The sequence below is a fragment of the Galeopterus variegatus genome, unplaced genomic scaffold, assembly GCF_000696425.1.
Source record: "Galeopterus variegatus unplaced genomic scaffold, G_variegatus-3.0.2 Scaffold349, whole genome shotgun sequence".
NCBI classification, from domain to species: Eukaryota; Metazoa; Chordata; class Mammalia; order Dermoptera; family Cynocephalidae; genus Galeopterus; species Galeopterus variegatus.
In genome coordinates, this window is record NW_007726460.1 from 412,770 (window position 1) to 433,462 (window position 20,693).

The following is a 20,693-nucleotide window of genomic DNA, read 5'->3' on the forward strand; positions in this document are numbered from 1 at the left end:
GGGGGAGGGCAGGGCTGGGGCGGGGAGAAATCACATAACCTTAAAAAGGACTATATTAATCACTTTCTTTGTAATCCCTTCACAGTCCCAGGTTTAGTGAAAAACTGCTGTAAACACAGGGGACACAGTTTAACAATGCAACTTTTAATTACTGTTTTCTTTTTTCTTAACCTACTAATAGTTTGTTGATCTGATAAGCAAGAGTGGGTGGGTGAGAAAAACTCTGAATTGGGTTTAGTCAATCACTGCACTGCATACAAACAGGAAACGTGTCACTCTCGTGACGCTGGGCATTCATATAGGAAAAGCACGGTGTGTAACACTGTGCACCCCTCAGATACCACCCAACCCACCTGCAGTAGAGAATCCTCTGTTTAGAACACCAAAGATAAGGACTAGATACTACTTTCTCTTTTTCGTATAATCTTGTAGACACTTACTTGATGATTTTTAACTTTTTCTTTCTAAATGAGACGAAATGCTGATGTATTCTTTCATTCAGCTAACAAACCAGAAAGTTATGTTCATTTTTCAAAAAGGGAAGTAAGCAAACGAATATTGCCAATGCATATATTTATGGATATTACACGTATCCGCAGGAGTAATAAATTTACTCATAGCACTTGTTTTCAGGACAACACTTCGTTTTCAGGAAATCTACTTCCTACAGAGCCAAATGCCATTTAGCAATAAAACTTGTCAGCCTCAGAGCATTTCAGGAACCTAGACAAGTAAAATTATCCTCTTTGTAACTTAATGAAAAGGTACAACAGAATAATGCATGATGAACTCACCTGGAGTATGAGGTGGGAGGAGCGAAATCTAAATTTCTTTTGCTATAGTTATAGGACAATTTAAAAAAAAGAAAAAAAGAGCAGTCTCTCTCTCTCTGTCTTTTTATTTCCATTGTGTATCAGTTTCCGTGAAAGACCTAAATACCACTTACCTCAAATTAAGCTTTTGTGTTACTTCAAGTAATACATTTTGACATAAGATGGTTGAACGAGGTGCTTTACTTTGGCTTCAGTTCACCATCTCTTCATTCAAACTGCACTTTTAGCCAGAGATGCAATATATCCCCACTACTCAATACTACCTCTGAATGTTACAATGAATTTACAGTCTAGTACTTATTACATGCTGCTATACACAAGCAATGCAAGAAAAAAACTGACTGGGTAGGTGATTCTCATCACCTGCAGTTCCTTTTATACACTTAATTACAGTTAAAGAAGCAATCTCCTCACTGTGTTTCAGCATGGCTATGTGTTTTTCTATTTTTTTTTAATTAAAATTTTACAAATACTTGTTTCAGCTTCTCTGCTAGATTTCTACATTAACTTGAATATTTTTTAACCAAGTCGCTCCTAGGTTCTTAAGGATAATTTTCCTCCATCACACTACACATCACACACAATTTGCCTGTAATGTTTAAATATTACCCTCCAAGTCTGTACCTCAAATGAACTGTTTAAGAAAATGGCCTAATTGACTTGCAAAGACCTACCTCCAGACTTTGAAAGGAATGAACTTGTTACTTGCAGCATTCATGTTTTGCAGTGTTTGAAATAGTTCAAACTGCAGCTATCCCTAATCAAAACTATTTTTGTAAAAGACTTTTGATAGAAAGGAACACATTTTTACATACTTTTGCAAAAATAAATAAAATAAAGCCAACCTTCAAAGAAACTTGAAGCTTTGTAGGTGAGATGCAACAAGCTCAGCTTTTGCATAATGCAATCAAAAATATGTGTTTTTAAAGATTAGTTGAATATAAGAAAATGCTTGACAAATATTTTCATGTATTTTACACAAATGTGATTTTTGTACTATGTCTCTACCAGATTTATTTTAAACGCTTCTTATGTAGAGTTTTTATGCCTTTCTCTCCTAGTGAGTATGCTGACTTTTTAACATGGTATTATCAACTGGGCCAGGAGGTAGTTTCTCATGACGGCTTGTGTCAGTATGGCTTTTAGTACTGAATGAAGCCAAATGAAACTCAAAACCATCTCTCTTCTAGCTGCTTCAGGGAGGCAGTTTCAAAGGCCACATACCTCTCTGAGACTGGCAGATCACTCACTGTTGTGAATCACCAAAGGAGCTATGGAGAGAATTAAAACTCAACATTACTGTTAACTGTGCATTAAATAAGCAAATAAATAGTGGCTCATAAAAATAAAAGTCACATTCCATATCTTTGGATGGGCCTTTTAGAAACCTCATTGGCCAGCTCATAAAATTGAACCAGTTGCTCATGTTGGCAAAACTCAGAGCACCGAGCAATTTCCATCTCTGATGAAGTTACTCTTTTATTTCCTGTATGTTGTACAATCAAAACACACTACTACCTCTTAAGTCCCAGGATACCTCATTTTTCATACTGAAAAAAAAAAGCTTGTGGCCAATGGAACAGTAAGAACATCATAAAATTTATATATATATAGTTTATTTTTGTGGGAGATAAATTTTATAGGACTGTTCTGTGCTGTTGTTGGTCACAGCTAAGTAAGACTGGACATTTAACTTTTTACCATTTCTGTAAGTTAGGTATGTTTGCAGGAGAAAAGTATCAAGACGTTTAACTGCAGTTGACTTTCTCCCTGTTCCTTTAAGTGTCTTCTAACTTTGTTCTCTGGTCTTCATGTAGAATTGCTGTCTATGATTGTACTTTGAATTGCTTGCTTGTTGAAAATATTTCTCTAGTGGATTATCACTGTCTGTTCTGCACAATAAACATAACAGCCTCTGTGATCCCCGTGTGTTTTGATTCCTCCTCTTTGTCACAGTTCTATTAAATGAGTAATAAAGTTTGATCAAAACAGGTCAAGGAGGGAGACATTCACAAGCCATTTTCTTGCACTTCTTGCCTACTGGGTGCCCACACCTTTGCACATGCTGATATAATGTGTTTTTAAGTATCCTGCTTCTTAAATCAACTGCCCTAGACTCACCTTTCCTAGTCTGACACTTAATTCCTCAGAGACTACCTAAAGAGAAATGTAAAGGAAGAACAGGCTATAGTTTAAAACTTACAGGCTAGCATCTACAGTTTGTAAGAGAAGTACTCTGATGTACCAGCTCTCTTTGAAGTAACGTTTAGAGAGAGATCCAGAAGTTTGGTGAAAAGAATAAGAAGTAAAAGCCAAACAAAGTTTCTCCTTTATAGGAGTCTTTTAATTCTACAAAAAAACCATTAGCAGAGTTGGAATTATTTCACCAAGTTCAAGGTCATCTTTTTTCAATTCAATTGCTGATTATAAATAAATCCAGAATTTTGAAAAAGCTAAAACCTCTGATTATGCTACTACCATTGCTACTAAAATACTTTATTCATTTAGCTTCCTAGAACTTCCCCATTTTAAGACATCTTCTGTCAGGAAATTTGTTGTCAAACTTATATTTCATTCATTTGTTCTCACACCCAGTATTTTGTGAGTGCCTACCTTGTGGTAGGCCCCAGACCAAAAGGCCTTTTAAAATATTATCTCACTGGAGAAAATTGTGCAGGTACAGAAATAGTAACAATACAGGTAGCATGTGAATAGAACCAAATAAACCATTTAGGTAACAAGATGCAAAAATTCCAATGAGGGAAGCCATCTCCTGTGGTGGATCATTTACCTACATCATGAGTTCAGCCTAATAATAGGTCAAACCTGTATGTAATATAGCCCATATTTAGTCTCTTCATTTTTGTCAGAAAAGCACATAAGAAGCAATTACTTCTTGAAAATGAAAATAAACCAAGAGAGAATCTTTGGCATGAAAAGAAAAGAATAAGAAAAGTCATATTATGTCTAGAATAGGATAAAATTTTTAACCGTATTTTGGAGGTGATGCTCACTAAAGGACCTCAGAATTAGGTTTTGGGTTGTAATTGTTTTTTTTGTTTTTTTAAATTAAAGTATTGCTTTCACATGATGAGTAGTACACTTATGAAAGTTATCATGACAAGAAATTTTCCAAGTTTATATCTAGGTTCAAGGACGGTGTCTCAAATGCATTCAAATAATGGTGGAGCCTCTAGTAATTTGCTGGATATTGTTTGGGGTGATAAAGGTAAATGAAACACCATTCCTGCCCACAAGAGCCAAAACCTCTGGTAAGGGAGCTGGACCTAAGGGAGATCTATATAAGTTGAATCTTACTGAGTTACCACGAAAAGCAAATACATCTTGAACTCCCTGCCAGTACAAGGGACGAATCACAGGCCCTCTCACAAGAGGGCTTCAAGGTCACCATTAGAGAGGGATCCTAGGGGTGTATGGACAATATGTCTCAGCCAATGTGGCATTTCAGAGGGTGGTGTAGGGAGGGGGTGTATTTTTCAACAGGGTTAAGGGTACTCAGCTGGTGAATTCGGGAATGGTAAGTGGTTTAAGTGTGTAGGCAGAAATAACAGACCTAAAGAACGCCCCTCCACCCAGGGGGCATACGATGCAAACTCAGATTATAAGAAAACTTCAGAGATGTGAAATAAGAAGCCCAAGAATGGGGAAAAGGGCAGAAAGGATGTGCTTCTTTTCACATTTTATTTACATATGACTCTATTGGACAAGAGTAATTCTTAGAGTTAGGTAAGGTCATCCCTAGAGAAGTTGAAAAGAAAATGTCTTTTGAAATATGCAACGCAGATGCATAACAACCAGAGTCAGAAGGCAGCAGCAGAGGTCCACACCCCCAGTATGAGCTTAGCCATCAGTAAATTTGGCAAACTGCTCTCTTCCCAAAGGATGTAGGAAATAGCCACAGCTGTCAACCTCTGCCTGGCTCTCTGCTCCTCCGTCCTCATCCTCTGCCTTCAGGATTCTACCCACACTGAGCCAGCCATGCCTTTGTTCCGCTCTCCTACCAAGACCCAGAACAGCCAATGGGAAAATGCCTTCTGCCAGTGAGCTATACCCCACTCTGTACCTAGCTTCTTGTTTTCTGCCTCTCAGCCTGATTCAACACCTTCCTACCGCACCTCCACCCCATTTGTACAGGGCTAGGCCTTTACCTGACTCACACCAGCCTTAGCAGGGCCCTAAATCCTTCCCCTATACTTCAACCAACCCTAGGTCTAACCCCTTATGATCTATTAGTCCCATCTCCCTTTCTCCTCTCAGATTACCTATTTTCTCACTCTTGGGTTCCGCCTGTGTTATGGCTGTCCTTATCCTAGATTAAGCATACATTCTTGGGGACATGGAATAGCAATATTTGAGAATGCTACACCGCCAGAACCCAGCTCATGGGGCAGCTGCCTTGGAAGAATATTGCCATGGGAGGATAATGGTAGATGCAGATCTAGCCCTCACAGTCTACTACCCCTGAGAACCTAGAGAGATAAGAGTGGAGCCCTTTAACACGCTGCCGTGATTTTTCTTGAGTACTTGAGATCTCAGAAGTTCCAGTGTCCTCCTAAGCCATATTGCTGACTGGTATTTGCTTTTCTGCTGGATGTAGGAGCCAGGTCTTAAAGGAACCTGAGGAAGGGAATCACCATTTAAGCAGCAACACTCCAAGAAATGCAATGAAATAAAGAAAAAGTTAATATTGTATTGAAATTTGGGTGGTTTGATCCCCTTTCAAAAGTGGTGATAACTGATGTCTAGGGACGCTGGACAAGACATCCTATTGCATCACGGGATGTAAGTTGCTGAGAGTGTGGACTTTGGGACCAGACAGCCTAGGTTTTGGACTGGACTGTGGTCTCTGCCAATAACTAGTTGGGGACCTTGGGCAAGTTACATCACCATTCTGGGATCAATTGTTTTTTCATTTTTAAGTAGAAATAATAGCATCTATCTAAAATGGTTCTTGTGGGGATTAAATAAGTCAATGCACATGAAATGCTTAAGAGAGCTTGGCATATATAAGGCACTATATAGTGTTGGGATTTGTCATCCTGCCTCTGGCTGCATGGTAAACTTAAAGCTAGCTTTTTACTCTCTAGTGTCTGTCATTTCATCTTTGGCACACAAAGATATATACAGCTTATGGTCAAAAAGCTATCAGGGTTTCAAACATCATTTTCGTTGTGCATTCCACACATGGAAATCATTCATATATGTACATACTCCTTTTTCCCATGTGGTTTGTACTTTGATCTCAGTGGACTTGGTTACAAAAAGGAGTCACCCTGAAAAATCAGTAAAATGCAAATTGCCTCCATTACAACTACAGCCTTAGGGGTCCCTGATGCTCCTCAGCTTTGTCTGCGTGCGGGGATGCACGTTTCTGCCATTCAGTCCTGGCCATCCTCAGCCTTGGTTGTCCGAACCTCCTGACTTTGGACCTGGTTGAAAGTATCACAGCATTGGAGTACAGGGCATCTTGGTGGTCTCCTCCTCCTAGCTGATATCATTTAACTCCTGTTATTCCTTCAGATTCCAGCTTCCAGCTGAAGCCGACCCACCTCATGGAGTTAAACTGACTGCAGTTCTGCAGCCAGTCTTTGCACCTCATTAGCATTCTTAAAGCCACCAAATTGTCCTTTTCTGCCCAGTCCTCTTCCACTGAACTTAGACTGCTCCATATCCCTTTAGTGCCTAAGGTTACCAAAGAGAAACCTACAGATACTAGGCTCCTTGGACAAGGAATAATTGAATACTTAATGGAATACCGGAAGAGAAAGGTAGTATAGAATAAACAGGGAGACAAATTTCTTCCTTTTGCAATTTTCTGTAATGACTGATGAGAACCGGGATGGGTTGAGGGGGCTGCATGCCCATCTTCACTTGCATTGCCGTATCCTTGGCCAGGCTGTCAGCACCTGCACTGGAAAGGAATGGTCTGTACAAGGCAGGATGCTTTCAACTTCAGGTGACATAAACCCAGCTCAAAATGGCTTAAGCCAAAAAGAAAATGTAGTACCCGATAAACTGAGAAGTTTAGGATACTGGATCTTCAGGCATGGCTTGATCCAGGGTCTTGAGAATGTGACCAGGTGTCTGACTTGATAGAGCCACAGGTTCAGCTTTTGTCTATCTTGGTTTCATTCTGTGATAGGTTCTCCTCTCGTGGTGACAAGGCAGCTAGCTGCTGGAAGCCCTACTCCCACGTCCTCAGTCTAGCAAACTTTGAATAAAAATTCTTTGTTTTTTCAGTATTTTCAACAAAATCTTGAGGTTGAATATCGGGTCAATTTGGATCTCAGATCAATCATTATACCAATCATTCCAGCCTGGGGAAGGAAAGCACTGATTGGCCAGATGTGGGTCACATGCCTGTCCCCAGAGCCAGTCCAGGAAGGGGGACTTCTGTAAGTGAAGGGGAGTCAGGAGAGGAGGGCCAGACTTAGGTGAAACACAAAGTGCGTGATGCTCCAAAGAAAAATCCAAGTGCACTTCCAGAAAATGGACACAGGAGAGGGGAAAGACAACATCTGCCTGTTATAATGGCACAGCCAGCAGATCTCCCAGAATGACCAGAAAATGAAGTGGGATGATGTGAGCAAGGCTCCCTAATATCACATCCTTTACTATGAACATGAATAGAAGACGCACTCTGGGTTGCTGGCAGTGGACTTGATAGGGCAAGAAAGAAACCTTGTTTTAAGCCATTGAGACTTTGCTGTTTCTTGGCACAATTTAGCCTATCTTAACTAGAACAAATAATGACAATTCTTTTTGCAATGTCATTTTTTGCTTACAAACCACTTTACAAATTTTATTTCTTTTCATCTTCAGGACCATGCTGGGTGATGTAGCAGGTATTTTTATTGTTTTATTTATTTTACAGATGTGTTAACTGAGGTTCAGAGAGTGTAAGTGACTGACTTGGGGAGACAAGAGCTTGTAAATGGCAGAGCTGTGATGTAATCTCAGGTTCCACACTCTCCTCTAGACTAATGGACATCCATAAAGTATCCCATGTGAACAGTGCTCACTATAAACCTCCTCTTGGGTGCATATCCCTAACATATTTAATCCTAGCTTTTCAAAGCTGGTTTTCCAGGTCACCACTGAAATAATAGCACACCCAGTCTCAGAGTCTTCACTCCCTTTCAATTGGAATTCTTCCATTGCATTGCAGAGCAACTAAACTTGGCTATTAATCTCAGTTAGCAATCCAAGAATATACATCAAGAGAATACGAGCTCTAACAGATTTAAAGAATTATCTAAACTGCATCAAGCAAGCTGGCTGTAGGACTCAGAACATTCTGCAGCACCACTGGAGTTTAAAGTCCCCTTCCTTTATCTTTAGTTTAGTTCCCAAACCTGCAGGCTTGACAAAGTTCCCTGTGGCCTTGTCTCTTAAATCAGGCACTAGGCAGGCTGATATATGGTCATTATTTATTACAATGGGATACATTTAGCCATAAAACAATTATGTTTAGCCTAATCCCCAGCCAGTTTAATACTGTCATGAAAAATAAAACCTACAATTCAACCAGCTAATGAAAATGTGAAACTTATACAAATCCACAAGATATATCGCACTGCCTGTCAACTATTGCAGAAGTCATCTTTACAAAGTGAAGATCTTCAAAAACCACTTGAATGCATCTTCTCTCTCTCTGTCTCCATTGCCACTAGTACAATCCAAGCCACCGTCACCTTTTGTATGTTTTGTCCGTGTCGTCTCACCCCACTTCAATTCTTTCTCTACCCACAGCAGTGTCTTCTTTCTAACAACACAGATCTGGTCGCAACTCTAATGCTCTCAGTAAAATTCAAAATCTTTCCATGGTCCAGACGGCCCACCTGGTCTGGCTCCCCCTTCCTTTTCCAGCCTGAGTTCTCACAGTCTTCCTTACTTTGGTTCACTGGCTTTCCTAGGGTGGCTTAGAATGGACCTTTCTCTTTCCTGCAAACTGGAGCACCTTCTCACAGGCTCTAGTACCTCCTGCCTGGAATTCTTTTCCTTCCCCAGACCGCTCTTCCACCTTAACAAACCTCTTTCTCATTCTGCAGGTCCCAGTTTAAATGTTTCTCTCTCTAGGGTACTGCCCCACCTTCTCCCTCCCTACACCCTCGCCTCCATACAGTCATACATTCTCTTGTAACACACTAGACTTTTCCCTGGCAGCAATTACTGCGACTGTCGTTAGTCAATTGTGTAATGTGCCCCTGGGGATCATGAGAGCAGACCTGTCTTGCCACCTTTGAATTCCTAGCACCTGGCACAGTAGCTGACTGACCACAATAGCCCTTCCAAAACTGCCTGAATGAATGGCTGAGCCATGCCTGCTTTCCACTGGACTGAGCAGATAGCTTCTTTCTGGCAGCCTCTCACTTGGCCTTCTCCCAGATCCCTTCTGTTGTCTGGCCCCCTGCTGACCTTCACTCAGGCCTCACTTCTCCTCCCTTGTATGGGGCTCTGCACCCCAAGCCTCTCTCTGTCACCTCCCTGTCACTCCCTCAACACATCCATTACAATCTCTGGTCTGCTCCATTCTGCAAGTTCAACTTTCTGCCAGCATGTTCATCTTGAAAAAATATCTGATAAACAAATGAATTGACAAAAGATGCTCGAGGGACAAACACCTGGCACAGTGTCTCAGATCTAGTGCTCACTTCAAGCAGAGAGTGGTTGCTTTGAACTACTCAGCATCTACGTTATTTTCCCTCTGGTAAGAGTCCTCCTTTTCTCTCTCTCTCTCCCCCTCACTCTCAGCCTTTGAGTTTCGGCTGGGCCTGACACCCACTCCCTGGTGACAGGGGAGGGTATGTGACTTAGGTCAGACCCGTTGATATATTTCCACTCTCTGGTTCAAGCACAGGCACACAACCCAAGGCAAGCCCGTGAGGTTTAATGTCAGCCCTTTTCTGGGGCTACTAGGAAAGTGAGCCCTTCTCCCTCTGGTAGGATTGAAGCTAGTAGGCCGTGTGAGCGTGACTTCCGAGGGAAGGAAGGGGTGAAGAGGAAGACAAGCTGCCACAGCCTGGACGAGCCTGTCCGAGGACAAATCCAGCACAGATGAAAGCGGAGACAAGATCTAGAGACAGGCCACGCGCTGCAGACATTATTGAAGCCGCTGATGAAGTTTCTTCTTTTCTTGAAGCTTGTCAGAGTGGGGTTTCTCTCACGTTCACCTATAGGAATCCTGACTATGCCTTACATTAAAGAATGAACACCATGAAAGACTGGGAACTGACCGGCAGAAGGCCTTTAGTCTTGTCGTGGTTCTGCAACTCTCAGAGTGCGGGAACTTGGACGCAGCTCTGAGTTTCAAGTTCCTTATCTACAGACTAAGAATCAGATCGTTAGTATACTTTCTAACCTTAAAATTCTAGGATTCTGTGATACCAAGATGCCTACGAAATGTGCACACAAAGAAACTAGCTCGTAGTGGTGAGAATTTCAATTAGGAGCCTGTAAAGGAAATAGTACTGGATGGGGAAACTTTCCTGGCTCTGTCATATCTCACGTGCGCAAGGCTTCCTAGCATATTTCCAGGTTAGAGAAACAAGGGACTTCCTGGACTGATAATAGGTCCTACTGGAATGTGAAACCAACAAATAACAAAGTAGCAACCACACAGGCAGCAGTGAAGTTTCAAGAGACAGCTTGTTTATTTCAGAGTCACTGGATATGAATATGTATATATCCACATATAAATGTACATATATATAGCTATATCTTACTTTAAATTAAATATATGAAGGAGATATGTCCTTTGTTAAATTTAAGGTAATATAAAAATACAATCATTTATAATTAAGCATACATAATAATGATGATGATAACAATTACACATTCTAGAGTGGGGCTAATAAAGTGGAGCTAGTAAGGAAAGTAAATAAAACATCACATATTATGGCACATGGATAAATGTAGGTTGCTGTGGCTATTATTGTGGTCATACTGTGACCAAGACGATTTCAAGTTTTAACTAAATATGTCTCTGGAGCACCATTTGAATCAAAGGTACATTCTGCTTAAAAGAAGTACTTTATTTACAAAAAGGAACAACTGCCATATGAAAATAGACATTGAGCCAGGGTCTAATCTTACGTAAGTCAATGAAAATCCTCCCACAATTATTATTAATAGCATCACGATTTATCCATTTTCACTCAGTGTTACACAAACTGGAAATTTAGCTTCATACATAAAACGCATAAGCCATCAAAGTAGAGTTGTTTTCTATTTCTTCTGACTATTCATTTGTATGTCCATGAGGCTGTTCCAAGGAATTATTTTCTCTTTGATTTGTTATTACTTAGCCTGCCACATAACTTGAACTAAAAAATGAAATCTTGACCAATTTCCTAGTAATCACAGACGACCATACCTCCTTAAACAGTCATCTTTCAACTAGCCTCAGATTAAAATTTTAAAACCACTTTAAAGTTTTCTTTCAAGTTTTTCATATCATTTGTGAGGGCATTCGGTGCATATTAGCTCTGGCACAAAGGAACTCTGACGCTTCTATGGCGTCTCATGCCCCAGCAGAGTGTGTGGGGGACGACAGGGGAGGGCTGTATTGAAAACATGTTCGCTTCACATAATCCAGAACCTGATCTCATGAGTGATAAGGCAAGTTAAATTTTCAATGTGGTCTTTGTTAACTATCATTCAAAGGCTCTGAAGAAACAGGAGAATACCACAACTTTCCCTCACCTATTTGTCAAGCCATAAATAAGAGGCTAGGTTGTAGCACATGGCACTGACCATTTTGAGAGCGTTTTACTTTTTTCTTTCATGGGGCTATAAAATTATATGGTGCATTCGCAATTTACTTAGGAAATTGCTAGAGGAAAAGAGCTTAGGAAATATCCATTTCCTATAGAACGCAGGAAATATGTGCAGCCTTCTCTCTATCTCTTTTTCCCTTAACTTCTGGGTTTAGGCCAATATTTTTTAACTCGTTAGCCTTTGACTTAGCCATTGTTAAACACAGCTGTGCAGTTATTTGGGCTGTTTTTTTTTTTTTTCACACATATTCAGTATGTGCAAACTAAATAGGAACTGTATACAGTGACAGTGTTTTCATTCATTCATTCATTTATTCATTTAATAAGTGTTTATTGAGCACCTACTATGTACCTGGCACTATGCAATGTACTGGAGCTTGCATCCAGTCTCTGTACTCACAGAGCATAAACTCCAGCAGGAGAAAGTGAAAGCGAATGGTAGTGAAAATAGAGTGTGTGAAGAGAAACGCCTGAGGGATGCACCAGGAGGTGTGGCAGTGCAGGACCTGGTGTAGGTGGCATCATTGTGGAGAAAGGCCCCTCTGGGGAGGACACATCTAAACTGAAGCCTGAGAGATGGGGAGGAGCTTAGCCAAGCAAAAATGAAGAGGGAAGAGGAAGGTGTTCCCAACAGGTCCATTAGCACCATCTAAACATCAGAAGCGTCCAAACAAAAGAACTGTGCTAAAAGGATTTTTTTTTTTTTTGGCAATATACAATGTGGTTGATTATTGTGACCCATTACTGAAACCTTCCTTCCAACAACCTCCTTTCTGTTCGCTTGTCGTATCAACTTCAAGGAATTATAATTGTTGTGTCTTCTTCCCTCCCCTCACCCACAGTATATTTGTGTATTAATTATTTATTCTTAGCTCCCACAAATAAGTGAGAACATGTGATATTTCTCTTCCTGTGCCTGACTCGTTTCACTTAATATAATTCTGTCTAGGTCCATCCATGTTGTTGCAGTATTTTAAAAGAATTTTTATTTTATTTTAAAATGGCAGTATTTTAAAAGAATTTTTTTAAAAACAACCATCAATGTTTAAATCACACCGCCCTAATGACTGAAGAATGATTTGCCAAGGTAACTGGCTCATTGTGTTTTCTGAACACTGGAGGCGGAGGATGCCGCAGCAGAAAACCCCGGCATAGACGGCTGAGGCACAAAAATGACTCTGTCAGAAGCCATTTCATGTTGTAAAACCCATGAATTTCCTGAAACAAAGGTCACTTACATTCCAGATGAGCAGACTAAAAGAGAAACGTAGAAAGAAGGGTGGAGGCAAAGCTCGCAGAGAACACCGACAGATCTTTCCAAAAGAGCTTATACACCCTTTTTCCTTCACTTTCTACAGTTCCTGTTGCAACAAATCTTGTTGGCATGTGCTTTTGCAGTTCTTCATGAATATCCTAGTAAATATGAGTAAGAATTTATTTTAAAAATAATTGTATGATGTTTATTCTTGCGTCTTAAGGACATGAGTAAGCATATCGAATTCATATCTGTTATGAGAATTGACAAGCAGAATTTATTCAACTGAGTTTATGTTACTAAAAGTTTATATTCTTATATCGAGTTTTTTCTATTTTTAAGTTGAATTTAGATGTTTTCAATCCATGCAAAATAGCAACAGATATGTTAACACATTCCTCAATAAAACATATACAGCTTAGCACAATGCCTGGCATGTAAGAAGTGCTCAACAAATATTAGCCATTATTATCGTTGATACGACATATTTACAGTAAATAAATACAAAATATTTTTTAAAACATGTACACTTTTTAAAAATCAACAGTGCAAGGGGCCGGCCCGGTGGCGCACTGGATAAGTGCACTGCTTGGGAAGCGCGGCGGCGCTCCCGCCCGAGGGTTCGGATCCCATATACAGACCGGTTCCCACTCACTGGCTGAGCGAGGCGCGGGAGCGACGCCGAGGGTTGCGATCCCGTTGCCGGTCCCCGGTCCGGTACAGGGGCAACACTGAGGGTTGCGAGCCGTTGCCGGACACGGAAAAAGACAAAAAACAAAACAAACAAAAAAAATCAACAGTGCAAGCACATGGTGAAAAAAAGCAAATCATTGGCAAAAATTTATAATGAGAAACAACTTGCCTTCTCCCATCTCCACCTTCCCATGCTGTTCTTCAGATGCAAACACAGTGGTCCCCCCTTATTCGCAGGGGACACATCCCAAGACCCCCAGTGGATGCCTGAAACCACGCATAGTACCGACCAAACCTGATTGCCATCAGTTGGAACACGTTTGTGTTCATGTCTTCCACCCACAAGTTTAATGCCTTTCCAGCTTAACTAAGCACTTGTCACACACTGTGGCTGTAACTTTCCCTGTTTGAGGTACAACAGCAAAACTAGCACGGACTTCTTTTTCCTTCTTCACAATTTTGTGGATGAAAGATTCGTTCTTACTGTACAGCTTAGCAACCTCAGCACACATTTTTTTCTTTGCTTATTAAGTCGAGAACTTTGACCTGTTCATTTAAAGGAATTACTTCATGGCTTCTCTTTGCCACTTCCGAATTGCCAGCATCACTACTCTTGTGCTTTGGGGCCATTATTAAGTAAAATGAGGGTGACTTGAACACGAGCACTGCTATACCACAGCAGTCGGTCAGATACCAGGTGGCTGCTAAGTGACTAAGGGCCGGGAGCATCTACAGCATCGGGACTCCAGACAAAGGGAAGATTCGTGTTCTGGGGCAGGACGGGGCAGGATGGTGTGAGATTTCATCACACTACTCAGAATAGTGTGTGACTTAAAACTTAAGAATTGTTGACTTCTGGAATTTTCCATGTAGTATTTTCCATGGCTGACCATGGGTAACTGAAATTGCAGAAAGTGAGGCCACTTTTAACTTGGTTAGCTGTTTCTTCAGGTGGTTGGCTTTGTATTTCTAACTTACAGACATATATCTTTACATTGATTAACCAATACAAGGCATTATCCACTGACATCTTTCCATGGCCGATGATTTAGATCTCTTGCATCATTTATTTATTTGTTCACCATGCAGTAAAATGCATAGTACATCAGATGGTTTTACCTTCAAAGGAGAAAAATGAGGTAGGGAGGCAGGTTGAGAAGCGCTGGGTGGAGGGGCCACAGTTTACATAGCTTGGTCAGGGAGTGCCTCCCTGAGAAGTCAATATTTGAATAAGAATTTTCTTCTGTTGTTTCTTTGATCATTTTTTTCACCTCCATTTTCTGTACTCTCTCTTTGGCGATACCATGTTAGTCAGATATTGACTCTGCTGGTTTAATTCTGTATGCTACTTGGATTTTCTTTTATGTCTTTTTCTTTCTTTGTCTTTTCGTTCTGTTCTATGGGGGCTGTTCTTGATTTTATCTTTTTAATTCTTCATACAACAGGTTTGTGGAGGTTTTTTTCTGAGACTCTTCAGGTCTCCAGGGAAGTCACCTCAGAACTCTCGGCTTGGGACAGAAACAGGCTGTTGATGCTTTATGCCCAAAGAAATGATGGCAGTCGACTGACTCGTATAATCTCCTTGTTTCCAGACCTAAGCCCAAATCCCATCCACTGCTATACCTGGGATTACAGAGTCCTAAGTCTTCTTGGGATTCCTCTAGGCAAAACTGATTTCTTTTGTCTTTATCTCCTTCTGTTAAAGCAGCAGCTCCCTCTGCTCTGCTAAATCTGTATTCCAGAAATGTGTGGAAATTTCTAATCTGCTATTGATTCCTACCCCATTCTTTTTGTCCTTACAAATCTATACCTTTTATATACATTTACTATGATTCTAATGGAGTCTAGGGAAGAAGAGAAAATTAATGTATTGGATAATCTTCTCTCTATAATTGGATATTCATGCACAATTTTAAAAAACAGTTCTTGATGATTATAATTTCCATCATTTGTACACATATATGTACATTTTCCCATATATTTATCTCAAATATATATTATATATGTGCATGTATATATACATATGCATGTGTGTGTGTGTGTGTGTATATGTATGTGCGTATAATCTTTTTTCCATCATTCTACTCTTTTGGAGTTAAAAAAATGTAAACTCAAGAAATATCATTAATCTCAAAGACATAATATACTATGCATTATGTTTCAAGATCAAAAGGCATAGAAAATGTTAGGACCTACAAGAATGGCTAAAGTGTAGATTTGTTTCAATACTGGAGAAAAAATTTTTAAAACAGAGCGAGATCCTAAAGGGCCAATAAGCAATTTAAGAAGTTTAAAATGTATCCTATGATCAGTAGAGAATCACTGAATGAGTCTGAGAATGATGTAATCAGATTTATATTTTAGAAAAACTGCTAGCTACCTCAGAAAGAATTTAATAGGCAAAACAGAGATGAGGATCAGTTAGCAGGTGACGGCAAAGATCCAAGCAAGAGAGGAAGGTGGCACGAATGCAGGCAGGGATCGTGAAGATAAAGAGATACAGACTAATTTGAGAGATATTTGGAAGCATAAGTCATGGTGAGTCTTGGTGTTTGTCAGAAATGGAGGTAAGAGACTTCCGATCAAGACGGCAGGATAGATGGTCCCCAGTGTCACCCTCTCCCACAATCAACCAATTTACAACTATTAAAAAGCAACGATTGCCAGGTTGGGAATACTAGAGCTCAGGGAAAGAGGAGGAGAGACCTACAGTGTTCATGAAGGCAGGAGAAGCCACGATGGGAGAAAGAAAGAACCGCTCCCACCACTTCAAGCCCCAATCACTTCAAGGCTGGCCCTGGTGAGTGCATGGAGCAGGAGCTGGCAAAAGCCACAGATTTGCCCTTCAGATGAAGTTACTTGGAGGCAGCAGGGGAGATGAGGGTCTTGGTGGTCCCCAGGCCAGCAAGATCACTAATAGGGTTCCCGTGGACCCATATAGGAGTGAGAGGCCACAACAACTGAAAAAAGGAGCCACTCAGAGGCTGGTGAGTCATCACAAGGGACCAGTGCCTGACCTGTCCGATGGAAAGTGTTTGGACTGCAGATGGTGGGAGAGATTGCCCCCCAATCAATGCAGGACCACTCAGTGGAGACTGGTCAGGAATACAGATCTGCAGGGTGTGCAGTTTGCTGCAAAGACTCAGGCCCAGACCAGAGTTTCCACACAACCCAGGTGTACTGTACCTCACAAGACCCAAAAGTGCTTACAAGGTCAACCGTTAAACCCTGAGCTGCACAAAAAGCCTTCCCCACGGAATCAGCAGCAAAGCAGCAATTTAGCTCAACCACAAAGCTCAAGTGCTGGTCTCCACAGGAAGTTCCCGCATTTTAGAAGTAACCAAAGGACAACAAATTAGTTCCAGTGTAGAGTTTAAGTAGTAAGAATAGCAAATAACCCAACACAGAACTGAAAGAAAATGCAAAACAACCCACAGAGCAAAGACAAAGTTCTGATATTAAGCAGTAAAGGTCTAACACCACCAAAGAACACCTATAAAACCTAGAAGGACCAGAAGTCCCCTCAGACTCCCAAGCAGGGGGTGGAGGAAGGCCTGGGGCCTCAGCCACGCCCCCCTGATGTCCGCATCCAGCCCTGTGATGACCACCAGGCTGCTGCCAGAAGTGCCCTGAGCTCCTGAGCTGAGATACTGGGGGGCCAATGGCCTTAGCCATGCCCCCCGATGTCTGCATCCACCCCAGCAATGACCACTGAGTCGCTGCCGGAAGCGTCCTGGGCTCCCAAGCCAGGGTGGTGGGGGGTCAAGGACCTCAGCCACACACCCCTGACATCCACATCCAGCCCAGTGATGACCACCAAGCCACCACCAGAAGTGACCCTTGCTCCCGGGGTGCCGAGGGCCTCAGCCACACTCTCCCCAAAGTTTGCATTCCCCTGGGCTCCCCTGTTGGAATGAGGGGGGTGCTCACTCCCTCAACTACACTCCCCCACTTCCTCCTCCTCCCATCCTATCCCCCTCACTTTTTCCCTCTCCCCTTTCCCCCAACTGCTCCAAAACAACATCTTAGAATGTAAAAAAAAATTAATTAATTTTAAAAAGATTAAATAAAACCAAAAGCAATCAGAAGGATAAAAGTTATAAAGAACAAAGATCAATGAAATTGGAAACAAGACAATTGAGAAAAGTCAATAAAACCAAATACTAGTTCTTTGAAAAGATCAATAAAATTCAAAACCTTGATGTCAAGGTTTTACTGGCTTTGTAAAACATGTTAAATGTTCCTTCTTTTTTTATTCTTTGCAAGAGTTTCTTTAAATGTTGGTAGAATTTGCCAGTGAAGTCATCTGAATTTTTTTTTGTCATAGTATTTTTAATTAGTGGATTTAATTTCTTTATTAGATATAGGTATATTTGAGTTTTTAATTTTTTTGTCAGATTTGCAAGTCATATTTTTTTTTTTGTCTTTTTTTTTTTTTACTGACCGGTAATGGGATCGCAACCCTCGGTGTTGCGCCCACACCGCGCTCAGCCAGTGAGCAGGAACCGGTCTCCACATGGGATCCGAACCCTCGGTGGGAGCGCCGCCACACTCCCAAGTGGCACACTCTCCAGTGCACCACCGGGCCGGCCCCAAGTCATATTTTTTAAAGGAACTTGTCCACTTCATTAACATTTTCAAACTTATGAGCATGAAGTTTTCCATGACATCCTTTTATTAATTTTTAAACGTAAGTTTGATAGTGATAGGCTTCTTTTTAATTTCTTATATTATTTGTGTCTTCTCTACATAAGTTTGTCTTATCTTCTATTGATCTTCAAAGTACCAACTTTTGGCATTGTTGATTTTGTTGACAGATTTATTTTCTATTTTACTGATTTCTCCTTTTTTTTTCCCCTATTTTCTTCTTTTTAGAGTTAGCTTTTTTTATTTTCTAAATTCTTTAGATTCTTAGCTCATTGTTTTTCAGCTTTTTTTTTCTAGTATGTGCATTTTAAAGCTATACATTTCCTTCTAAGCTTGGTTGTAGCTGCACTCCACATGTTTTGAAATGTATGAATTTAATTATGGCTTAATTCAAAATATTTTCTAATATCCATTATGATTTCTTCTTTGACCTATGGGAATTATAAGTGTATTGTTTAATTTCCAAACATATGGGGATTTTCTACGTAATTATTGCTATTTATTTTATTTTAGTGGCTGGCCAGTACAAGGATCCAAACCCTTGACCTTGGTGTCAGAACACCGTGCTCTCACCAACTTAGCTAACTGGCTAGCTCTGATATCTATTTTTAACAGGGAAAATACTCTAATCTTGATATTGCAAATTCTCAGTACCTTGGTCTTTCTTCAATGTCTTCAAAAAGATATTTTTATATTGCGTCCATCTTTCCAGTTGTTTTCAGAAACAAATTTGATACAAAGTAATTTATTCAGCTATTGCCAGAGGCATAACTACCACCAGTGATAATTTAATTAATTGTGACACCACCACAACCCATAGATCACCAGTATCACATTTTCCATTAGCAAAAAATAAAGTCATTATTGCATTCATGGTCAGAGAGTTAAGCAACTCCATCTCAGAATTCCTTGTTCTCTCCAAAGCCAATGTTCTCGCTACTACTAATATGCCACTTATGACTGCTTCCAAGGTCCTCCCTGAAAGTGTTCCACATTTTCTATCTTAATGTCTTTCTCCTATACCTTAACTTGGTCCCCTCAACACACTTTTTCTATAGTCTTCTGCTGTTGTTCACAAGTAGCACATGCATGCCGTGTTCCTTTGTTCATGTTATTCCCAGCGTCTCCTCACTTCTCTTTGAAATGTCTATCCTTTGATTATCATCTAATGTGTAATTAAAAAAAAATGCGTATATGTTAAAGTTTTTTTAAAAAGAAGAAGAAAAATAAGAAATGGGGCTAAGAATGAGGAATCCAGGATGATTCCTGGTTCAGACCTGTGCAGGGGGTCCTGGTGTCACTCACTAAGACAGGAAGCATAGAAGTAGGAGAGAGAGAAGAGACCAGAAGCCAGAAGCCAGCTACAACCACCAAGGCAGGCCACAGCACGGAGGGAAGAGCAATCTCACCTGCATGTAGATTGAAGCACTGACTCATGTCTCTGCAGGACACTGACCAGAGATGGTGACTTGGGGACCAAAGTGAGACTAGGACTGTGTACAATTTGAGCCCACAGAAAAGATGCCAAATTTTCTACAATTCACATCCAGGGACAGAGGAAATTTACTTCCACTAAATAAATGGAAAGTTATATTTTTGCTGTGGGGCCATGCCTCATGGATTCAATATCCTATTTACAGCTATGTAAAACTGTGTGCTCCCAAAATCAAAAATATACATTCTATTCAAGCACGTATACAACATTTATCAAAATTGACCACATACCAGGTCACAAAGGACAGTTCAAAATTTTTCAAAACTTTGATATCATAGAGACTACATTTTTAAAGCCAAATTATCTCTAAATTAGACACTAACAATGACAATATAGTAAGCGAGAAACATTTTGATTCATGTTTTGATTAAATGCACCTCCAAACAATTCATAGATTAAAGAGGAAATAATAGAAATTACAAAATATTTAGACCTAAACAACCATAAAAGTACTACATGTTAGAACATTCGGGCTACAGCTAAAGTGATTTCTAGATATAAATTTATAGCTTCAAATATTTCTTTAAAAAGGTATTGAAAACAAATAAGCATTTCCTTCAAGAAAGTGCATTTAGTCACTCGAGAAAATTTAGATACCAAAGTAAGATCTCATCTTTTCTTGTATATGTGAAGCATTATCAGGTAAATAAAAAAACCCTTACTTGCTCCAAGTAACATTGAAATCAGCCAGGTAATAAAAATGCTGATTTTATTCACTCTGCCTTCTTTGTCTTTTTTACATCTATATTGAACAAAAACTTTGGTAGGTTAGTAGATATTTGGCTTTCTCATATATATTATGTATATATAATATCTATGTGTATATGCATACAATTCTCTGTGTGTATGTATTGTAGCCCATCTTGGGCAAGTTTTCTCTAAACAGAAAACAACTCTGAGAGAAGCAAGAATGGAGGATGAACAAGACCATGGGCCAGGGGTCAGACAGCACTGAATTCTGTCTCCACTTT